Genomic DNA, 10,062 nt, shown 5'->3' with positions numbered 1-10,062 from the left:
TAAGAGTGAGAGTAAGAGTAAGAATGAGAATAAGAGTGATTGAGAGTAAGAGTGATTGGGAGTAAGAGTAAGAGTAAGAATGAGAGTAGGAGTGATTGAGAGTAGGAGTGATTGGGAGTAGGAGTGATTGGGAGTAAGAGTGATTGAGAGTAAGAGTAATTGAGAGTAAGAGTATGAGAGTAAGAGTGAGAGAGTGAGTATGAATGGGTAAGGGTGACTGAGAGTGAGTAAGAATGACAGAGTAAGAGTGACAGAGAGTAAGAGTGACAGAGAGTAAGAGTGACAGAGAGTAAGAGTGACAGAGAGTAAGAGTGACAGAGTAAGAGTGACAGAGAGTAAGAGTGACAGAGAGTAAGAGTGACAGAGTAAGAGTGACAGAGAGTAAGAGTGACAGAGAGTAAGAGTGACAGAGTGTAAGAGTGACAGAGTAAGAGTGACAGAGTAAGAGTGACAAAGAGTAAGAGTGACAGAGAGTAAGAGTGACAGAGAGTAAGAGTGACAGAGAGTAAGAGTGACAGAGAGTAAGAGTGACAGAGAGTAAGAGTGACAGAGAGTAAGAGTGACAGAGTGTAAGAGTGACGGAGTAAGAGTGACAGAGTAAGAGTGACAGAGAGTAAGAGTGACAGAGAGTAAGAGTGACAGAGTAAGAGTGACAGAGAGTAAGAGTGACAGAGAGTAAGAGTGACAGAGAGTAAGAGTGACAGAGTAAGAGTGACAGAGAGTAAGAGTGACAGAGAGTAAGGGTGACAGAGAGTAAGAGTGACAGAGAGTAAGAGTGACAGAGAGTAAGAGTGACAGAGAGTAAGAGTGACAGAGTAAGAGTGACAGAGAGTAAGAGTGACAGAGAGTAAGAGTGACAGCGAGTAAGAGTGACAGAGAGTAAGAGTGACAGAGTAAGAGTGACAGAGAGTAAGAGTGACAGAGAGTAAGGGTGACAGAGAGTAAGAGTGACAGAGAGTAAGAGTGACAGAGAGTAAGAGTGACAGAGAGTAAGAGTGACAGAGTAAGAGTGAGTATGAGAGTGAGTAAGGATGACTGAGAGAAAGAGTGAGTAATAGTGCGTAAGAGTGATTGAGAGTTAGAGTGAGAGTAAGAGTGATTGAGAGTTAGTGAGAGTAAGAGTGATTGAGAGTAAGAGTGATTGAGAGTAAAAGTGATTGAGAGTAAGAGTGATTGTGAGTAAGAATGATTGGGAGTAAGAGTGATTGAGAGTAGGAGTGATTGGGAGTAAGAGTGATTGGGAGTAAGAGTGATTGGGAGTAGGAGTAAGAATGAGAATAAGAGTGATTGAGAGTAAGAGTGAGTAGGAGTAAGAATGAGAGTAAGAGTGATTGAGAGTAAGAGTGATTGAGAGTAAGAGTGATTGAGAGTAAGAGTGATTGAGAGTAAGAGTGCATTTGGGAGTAAGAGTGATTGGGAGTAGGAGTAAGAATGAGAATAAGAGTGATTGAGAGTAAGAGTGAGTAAGAGTAAGAATGAGAGTAAGAGTGATTGAGAGTAAGAGTGATTGAGAGTAAGAGTGATTGAGAGTAAGAGTGATTGGGAGTAAGAGTAAGAGTAAGAATGAGAGTAGGAGTGATTGAGAGTAGGAGTGATTGGGAGTAGGAGTGATTGGGAGTAAGAGTGATTGAGAGTAAGAGTAATTGAGAGTAAGAGTATGAGAGTAAGAGTGAGAGAGTGAGTATGAATGGGTAAGGGTGACTGAGAGTGAGTAAGAATGACAGAGTAAGAGTGACAGAGAGTAAGAGTGACAGAGAGTAAGAGTGACAGAGAGTAAGAGTGACAGAGAGTAAGAGTGACAGAGTAAGAGTGACAGAGAGTAAGAGTGACAGAGAGTAAGAGTGACAGAGAGTAAGAGAGACAGAGTAAGAGTGACAGAGAGTAAGAGTGACAGAGAGTAAGAGTGACAGAGTGTAAGAGTGACAGAGTAAGAGTGACAGAGTAAGAGTGACAGAGAGTAAGAGTGACAGAGAGTAAGAGTGACAGAGAGTAAGAGTGACAGAGAGTAAGAGTGACAGAGAGTAAGAGTGACAGAGTGTAAGAGTGACGGAGTAAGAGTGACAGAGTAAGAGTGACAGAGTAAGAGTGACAGAGAGTAAGAGTGACAGAGAGTAAGAGTGACAGAGAGTAAGAGTGACAGAGAGTAAGAGTGACAGAGAGTAAGAGTGACAGAGTAAGAGTGACAGAGAGTAAGAGTGACAGAGAGTAAGAGTGACAGAGAGTAAGAGTGACAGAGAGTAAGAGTGACAGAGAGTAAGAGTGACAGAGTAAGAGTGACAGAGTAAGAGTGACAGAGAGTAAGAGTGACAGAGAGTAAGAGTGACAGAGAGTAAGAGTGACAGAGTGTAAGAGTGACGGAGTAAGAGTGACAGAGTAAGAGTGACAGAGAGTAAGAGTGACAGAGTAAGAGTGACAGAGAGTAAGAGTGACAGAGAGTAAGAGTGACAGAGAGTAAGAGTGACAGAGAGTAAGAGTGACAGAGAGTAAGAGTGACAGAGTAAGAGTGACAGAGAGTAAGAGTGCCAGAGAGTAAGAGTGACAGAGTGTAAGAGTGACAGAGTAAGAGTGACAGAGTAAGAGTGACAGAGAGTAAGAGTGACAGAGAGTAAGAGTGACAGAGAGTAAGAGTGACAGAGAGTAAGAGTGACAGAGAGTAAGAGTGACAGAGAGTAAGAGTGACAGAGTGTAAGAGTGACGGAGTAAGAGTGACAGAGTAAGAGTGACAGAGTAAGAGTGACAGAGAGTAAGAGTGACAGAGAGTAAGAGTGACAGAGAGTAAGAGTGACAGAGAGTAAGAGTGACAGAGAGTAAGAGTGACAGAGAGTAAGAGTGACAGAGTAAGAGTGACAGAGAGTAAGAGTGACAGAGAGTAAGAGTGACAGAGTGTAAGAGTGACGGAGTAAGAGTGACAGAGTAAGAGTGACAGAGAGTAAGAGTGACAGAGTAAGAGTGACAGAGAGTAAGAGTGACAGAGAGTAAGAGTGACAGAGAGTAAGAGTGACAGAGAGTAAGAGTGACAGAGAGTAAGAGTGACAGAGAGTAAGAGTGACAGAGAGTAAGAGTGACAGAGAGTAAGAGTGACAGAGAGTAAGAGTGACAGAGAGTAAGAGTGACAGAGAGTAAGAGTGACAGAGTGTAAGAGTGACGGAGTAAGAGTGACAGAGTAAGAGTGACAGAGTAAGAGTGACAGAGAGTAAGAGTGACAGAGAGTAAGAGTGACAGAGAGTAAGAGTGACAGAGAGTAAGAGTGACAGAGAGTAAGAGTGACAGAGAGTAAGAGTGACAGAGTAAGAGTGACAGAGAGTAAGAGTGACAGAGAGTAAGAGTGACAGAGAGTAAGAGTGACAGAGAGTAAGAGTGACAGAGAGTAAGAGTGACAGAGAGTAAGAGTGACAGAGTGTAAGAGTGACGGAGTAAGAGTGACAGAGTAAGAGTGACAGAGAGTAAGAGTGACAGAGTAAGAGTGACAGAGAGTAAGAGTGACAGAGAGTAAGAGTGACAGAGAGTAAGAGTGACAGAGAGTAAGAGTGACAGAGAGTAAGAGTGACAGAGTAAGAGTGACAGAGAGTAAGAGTGACAGAGAGTAAGGGTGACAGAGAGTAAGAGTGACAGAGAGTAAGAGTGACAGAGAGTAAGAGTGACAGAGAGTAAGAGTGACAGAGTAAGAGTGACAGAGAGTAAGAGTGACAGAGAGTAAGAGTGACAGAGAGTAAGAGTGACAGAGAGTAAGAGTGACAGAGAGTAAGAGTGACAGAGTAAGAGTGACAGAGAGTAAGAGTGACAGAGAGTAAGGGTGACAGAGAGTAAGAGTGACAGAGAGTAAGAGTGACAGAGAGTAAGAGTGACAGAGAGTAAGAGTGACAGAGAGTAAGAGTGACAGAGTAAGAGTGAGTATGAGAGTGAGTAAGGATGACTGAGAGAAAGAGTGAGTAATAGTGCGTAAGAGTGATTGAGAGTTAGAGTGAGAGTAAGAGTGATTGAGAGTTAGTGAGAGTAAGAGTGATTGAGAGTAAGAGTGATTGAGAGTAAAAGTGATTGAGAGTAAGAGTGATTGTGAGTAAGAGTGATTGGGAGTAAGAGTGATTGAGAGTAGGAGTGATTGGGAGTAAGAGTGATTGGGAGTAAGAGTGATTGGGAGTAGGAGTAAGAATGAGAATAAGAGTGATTGAGAGTAAGAGTGAGTAGGAGTAAGAATGAGAGTAAGAGTGATTGAGAGTAAGAGTGATTGAGAGTAAGAGTGATTGAGAGTAAGAGTGATTGAGAGTAAGAGTGATTGAGAGTAAGAGTGCATTTGGGAGTAAGAGTGATTGGGAGTAGGAGTAAGAATGAGAATAAGAGTGATTGAGAGTAAGAGTGAGTAAGAGTAAGAATGAGAGTAAGAGTGATTGAGAGTAAGAGTGATTGAGAGTAAGAGTGATTGAGAGTAAGAGTGATTGGGAGTAAGAGTGATTGGGAGTAAGAGTAAGAGTGAGAGTAAGAGTAAGAATGAGAATAAGAGTGATTGAGAGTAAGAGTGATTGGGAGTAAGAGTAAGAATGAGAGTAGGAGTGATTGAGAGTAGGAGTGATTGGGAGTAGGAGTGATTGGGAGTAAGAGTGATTGAGAGTAAGAGTAATTGAGAGTAAGAGTATGAGAGTAAGAGTGAGAGAGTGAGTATGAATGGGTAAGGGTGACTGAGAGTGAGTAAGAATGACAGAGTAAGAGTGACAGAGAGTAAGAGTAAGAGTGACAGAGAGTAAGAGTGACAGAGAGTAAGAGTGACAGAGTAAGAGTGACAGAGAGTAAGAGTGACAGAGAGTAAGAGTGACAGAGAGTAAGAGAGACAGAGTAAGAGTGACAGAGAGTAAGAGTGACAGAGAGTAAGAGTGACAGAGTGTAAGAGTGACAGAGTAAGAGTGACAGAGTAAGAGTGACAGAGAGTAAGAGTGACAGAGAGTAAGAGTGACAGAGAGTAAGAGTGACAGAGAGTAAGAGTGACAGAGAGTAAGAGTGACAGAGAGTAAGAGTGACAGAGTGTAAGAGTGACGGAGTAAGAGTGACAGAGTAAGAGTGACAGAGTAAGAGTGACAGAGAGTAAGAGTGACAGAGAGTAAGAGTGACAGAGAGTAAGAGTGACAGAGTAAGAGTGACAGAGAGTAAGAGTGACAGAGAGTAAGAGTGACAGAGAGTAAGAGTGACAGAGTGTAAGAGTGACGGAGTAAGAGTGACAGAGTAAGAGTGACAGAGTAAGAGTGACAGAGAGTAAGAGTGACAGAGAGTAAGAGTGACAGAGAGTAAGAGTGACAGAGAGTAAGAGTGACAGAGAGTAAGAGTGACAGAGTAAGAGTGACAGAGAGTAAGAGTGACAGAGAGTAAGAGTGACAGAGAGTAAGAGTGACAGAGAGTAAGAGTGACAGAGAGTAAGAGTGACAGAGTAAGAGTGACAGAGAGTAAGAGTGCCAGAGAGTAAGAGTGACAGAGTGTAAGAGTGACAGAGTAAGAGTGACAGAGTAAGAGTGACAGAGAGTAAGAGTGACAGAGAGTAAGAGTGACAGAGAGTAAGAGTGACAGAGAGTAAGAGTGACAGAGAGTAAGAGTGACAGAGTGTAAGAGTGACGGAGTAAGAGTGACAGAGTAAGAGTGACAGAGTAAGAGTGACAGAGAGTAAGAGTGACAGAGAGTAAGAGTGACAGAGAGTAAGAGTGACAGAGAGTAAGAGTGACAGAGAGTAAGAGTGACAGAGAGTAAGAGTGACAGAGTAAGAGTGACAGAGAGTAAGAGTGACAGAGAGTAAGAGTGACAGAGAGTAAGAGTGACAGAGAGTAAGAGTGACAGAGAGTAAGAGTGACAGAGTAAGAGTGACAGAGTAAGAGTGACAGAGAGTAAGAGTGACAGAGAGTAAGAGTGACAGAGAGTAAGAGTGACAGAGTGTAAGAGTGACGGAGTAAGAGTGACAGAGTAAGAGTGACAGAGAGTAAGAGTGACAGAGTAAGAGTGACAGAGAGTAAGAGTGACAGAGAGTAAGAGTGACAGAGAGTAAGAGTGACAGAGAGTAAGAGTGACAGAGAGTAAGAGTGACAGAGTAAGAGTGACAGAGAGTAAGAGTGACAGAGAGTAAGGGTGACAGAGAGTAAGAGTGACAGAGAGTAAGAGTGACAGAGAGTAAGAGTGACAGAGAGTAAGAGTGACAGAGTAAGAGTGACAGAGAGTAAGAGTGACAGAGAGTAAGAGTGACAGAGAGTAAGAGTGACAGAGAGTAAGAGTGACAGAGAGTAAGAGTGACAGAGTAAGAGTGACAGAGAGTAAGAGTGACAGAGAGTAAGGGTGACAGAGAGTAAGAGTGACAGAGAGTAAGAGTGACAGAGAGTAAGAGTGACAGAGAGTAAGAGTGACAGAGAGTAAGAGTGACAGAGTAAGAGTGAGTATGAGAGTGAGTAAGGATGACTGAGAGAAAGAGTGAGTAATAGTGCGTAAGAGTGATTGAGAGTTAGAGTGAGAGTAAGAGTGATTGAGAGTTAGTGAGAGTAAGAGTGATTGAGAGTAAGAGTGATTGAGAGTAAAAGTGATTGAGAGTAAGAGTGATTGAGAGTAAGAGTGATTGGGAGTAAGAGTGATTGAGAGTAAGAGTGATTGGGAGTAAGAGTGATTGGGAGTAAGAGTGATTGGGAGTAGGAGTAAGAATGAGAATAAGAGTGATTGAGAGTAAGAGTGAGTAGGAGTAAGAATGAGAGTAAGAGTGATTGAGAGTAAGAGTGATTGAGAGTAAGAGTGATTGAGAGTAAGAGTGATTGAGAGTAAGAGTGATTGAGAGTAAGAGTGATTGAGAGTAAGAGTGCATTTGGGAGTAAAAGTGATTGGGAGTAGGAGTAAGAATGAGAATAAGAGTGATTGAGAGTAAGAGTGAGTAAGAGTAAGAATGAGAGTAAGAGTGATTGAGAGTAAGAGTGATTGAGAGTAAGAGTGATTGAGAGTAAGAGTGATTGGGAGTAAGAGTGATTGGGAGTAAGAGTAAGAGTGAGAGTAAGAGTAAGAATGAGAATAAGAGTGATTGAGAGTAAGAGTGATTGGGAGTAAGAGTAAGAGTAAGAATGAGAGTAGGAGTGATTGAGAGTAGGAGTGATTGGGAGTAGGAGTGATTGGGAGTAAGAGTGATTGAGAGTAAGAGTAATTGAGAGTAAGAGTATGAGAGTAAGAGTGAGAGAGTGAGTATGAATGGGTAAGGGTGACTGAGAGTGAGTAAGAATGACAGAGTAAGAGTGACAGAGAGTAATAGTGACAGAGAGTAAGAGTGACAGAGAGTAAGAGTGACAGAGTAAGAGTGACAGAGAGTAAGAGTGACAGAGAGTAAGAGTGACAGAGTAAGAGTGACAGAGAGTAAGAGTGACAGAGAGTAAGAGTGACAGAGTGTAAGAGTGACAGAGTAAGAGTGACAGAGTAAGAGTGACAGAGAGTAAGAGTGACAGAGAGTAAGAGTGACAGAGAGTAAGAGTGACAGAGAGTAAGAGTGACAGAGAGTAAGAGTGACAGAGAGTAAGAGTGACAGAGTAAGAGTGACAGAGAGTAAGAGTGACAGAGAGTAAGAGTGACAGAGAGTAAGAGTGACAGAGAGTAAGAGTGACAGAGAGTAAGAGTGACAGAGAGTAAGAGTGACAGAGTAAGAGTGACAGAGAGTAAGAGTGACAGAGAGTAAGAGTGACAGAGAGTAAGAGTGACAGAGAGTAAGAGTGAAAGAGAGTAAGAGTGACAGAGAGTAAGAGTGACAGAGAGTAAGAGTGACAGAGAGTAAGAGTGACAGAGTGTAAGAGTGACAGAGTAAGAGTGACAGAGTAAGAGTGACAGAGAGTAAGAGTGACAGAGTAAGAGTGACAGAGAGTAAGAGTGACAGAGAGTAAGAGTGACAGAGAGTAAGAGTGACAGAGAGTAAGAGTGACAGAGTAAGAGTGACAGAGAGTAAGAGTGACAGAGAGTAAGGGTGACAGAGAGTAAGAGTGACAGAGAGTAAGAGTGACAGAGTGTAAGAGTGACAGAGAGTAAGAGTGACATAGAGTAAGAGTGACAGAGTAAGAGTGAGTATGAGAGTGAGTAAGGATGACTGAGAGAAAGAGTGAGTAATAGTGCGTAAGAGTGATTGAGAGTTAGAGTGAGAGTAAGAGTGATTGAGAGTTAGTGAGAGTAAGAGTGATTGAGAGTAAGAGTGATTGAGAGTAAAAGTGATTGAGAGTAAGAGTGATTGAGAGTAAGAGTGATTGGGAGTAAGAGTGATTGAGAGTAAGAGTGATTGGGAGTAAGAGTGATTGGGAGTAAGAGTGATTGGGAGTAGGAGTAAGAATGAGAATAAGAGTGATTGAGAGTAAGAGTGAGTAGGAGTAAGAATGAGAGTAAGAGTGATTGAGAGTAAGAGTGATTGAGAGTAAGAGTGATTGAGAGTAAGAGTGATTGAGAGTAAGAGTGCATTTGGGAGTAAGAGTGATTGGGAGTAGGAGTAAGAATGAGAATAAGAGTGATTGAGAGTAAGAGTGAGTAAGAGTAAGAATGAGAGTAAGAGTGATTGAGAGTAAGAGTGATTGAGAGTAAGAGTGATTGAGAGTAAGAGTGATTGGGAGTAAGAGTGATTGGGAGTAAGAGTAAGAGTGAGAGTAAGAGTAAGAGTAAGAATGAGAATAAGAGTGATTGAGAGTAAGAGTGATTGGGAGTAAGAGTAAGAGTAAGAATGAGAGTAGGAGTGATTGAGAGTAGGAGTGATTGGGAGTAGGAGTGATTGGGAGTAAGAGTGATTGAGAGTAAGAGTAATTGAGAGTAAGAGTATGAGAGTAAGAGTGAGAGAGTGAGTATGAATGGGTAAGGGTGACTGAGAGTGAGTAAGAATGACAGAGTAAGAGTGACAGAGAGTAAGAGTGACAGAGAGTAAGAGTGACAGAGAGTAAGAGTGACAGAGAGTAAGAGTGACAGAGTAAGAGTGACAGAGAGTAAGAGTGACAGAGAGTAAGAGTGACAGAGTAAGAGTGACAGAGAGTAAGAGTGACAGAGAGTAAGAGTGACAGAGTGTAAGAGTGACAGAGTAAGAGTGACAGAGTAAGAGTGACAGAGAGTAAGAGTGACAGAGAGTAAGAGTGACAGAGAGTAAGAGTGACAGAGAGTAAGAGTGACAGAGAGTAAGAGTGACAGAGAGTAAGAGTGACAGAGTAAGAGTGACAGAGAGTAAGAGTGACAGAGAGTAAGAGTGACAGAGAGTAAGAGTGACAGAGAGTAAGAGTGACAGAGAGTAAGAGTGACAGAGTAAGAGTGACAGAGTGTAAGAGTGACAGAGAGTAAGAGTGACAGAGAGTAAGAGTGACAGAGAGTAAGAGTGACAGAGAGTAAGAGTGACAGAGTGTAAGAGTGACAGAGTAAGAGTGACAGAGTAAGAGTGACAGAGAGTAAGAGTGACAGAGTAAGAGTGACAGAGAGTAAGAGTGACAGAGAGTAAGAGTGACAGAGAGTAAGAGTGACAGAGAGTAAGAGTGACAGAGTAAGAGTGACAGAGAGTAAGAGTGACAGAGAGTAAGGGTGACAGAGAGTAAGAGTGACAGAGAGTAAGAGTGACAGAGTGTAAGAGTGACAGAGAGTAAGAGTGACAGAGAGTAAGAGTGACAGAGAGTAAGAGTGACAGAGTAAAAGTGACAGAGAGTAAGAGTGACAGAGTAAGAGAGTGAGAGTGATTATGAGAGAGTTAAGAGTGTGAGGTGTGAGAGGGTATAGCAGGCCAGGGAGGCAGGATGTGTGGTCACAGGCGAGGCCTAGGCCTTGTGATCTCTAATGTTGGTTTTTATATATATGTTGGATTTTTTGTCCTGTTTCAAATTATAATTATTTAGCAGGAATGTAATAAGATATTGCACAGTATTAATGTGACAATAATATATGCATTATTTCCTTGATAATCAAACTTGTTGTTCAAAGATAATATACAATCTTTGAAGGAAACATTTTGAGAGCGCGAGCTGGCAACACTGGGCTGGTGGGTGAGAGAGACATATGGTTAGTTCTGCTCAGACCTTCAGTGGTGAAGGGTGTGTCCCAGCTGGCCGCCACCAGCCGCCACCC

Source organism: Procambarus clarkii, chromosome 23, assembly GCF_040958095.1.
Source record: "Procambarus clarkii isolate CNS0578487 chromosome 23, FALCON_Pclarkii_2.0, whole genome shotgun sequence".
NCBI classification, from domain to species: Eukaryota; Metazoa; Arthropoda; class Malacostraca; order Decapoda; family Cambaridae; genus Procambarus; species Procambarus clarkii.
This window is presented reverse-complemented; position numbering follows the sequence as displayed.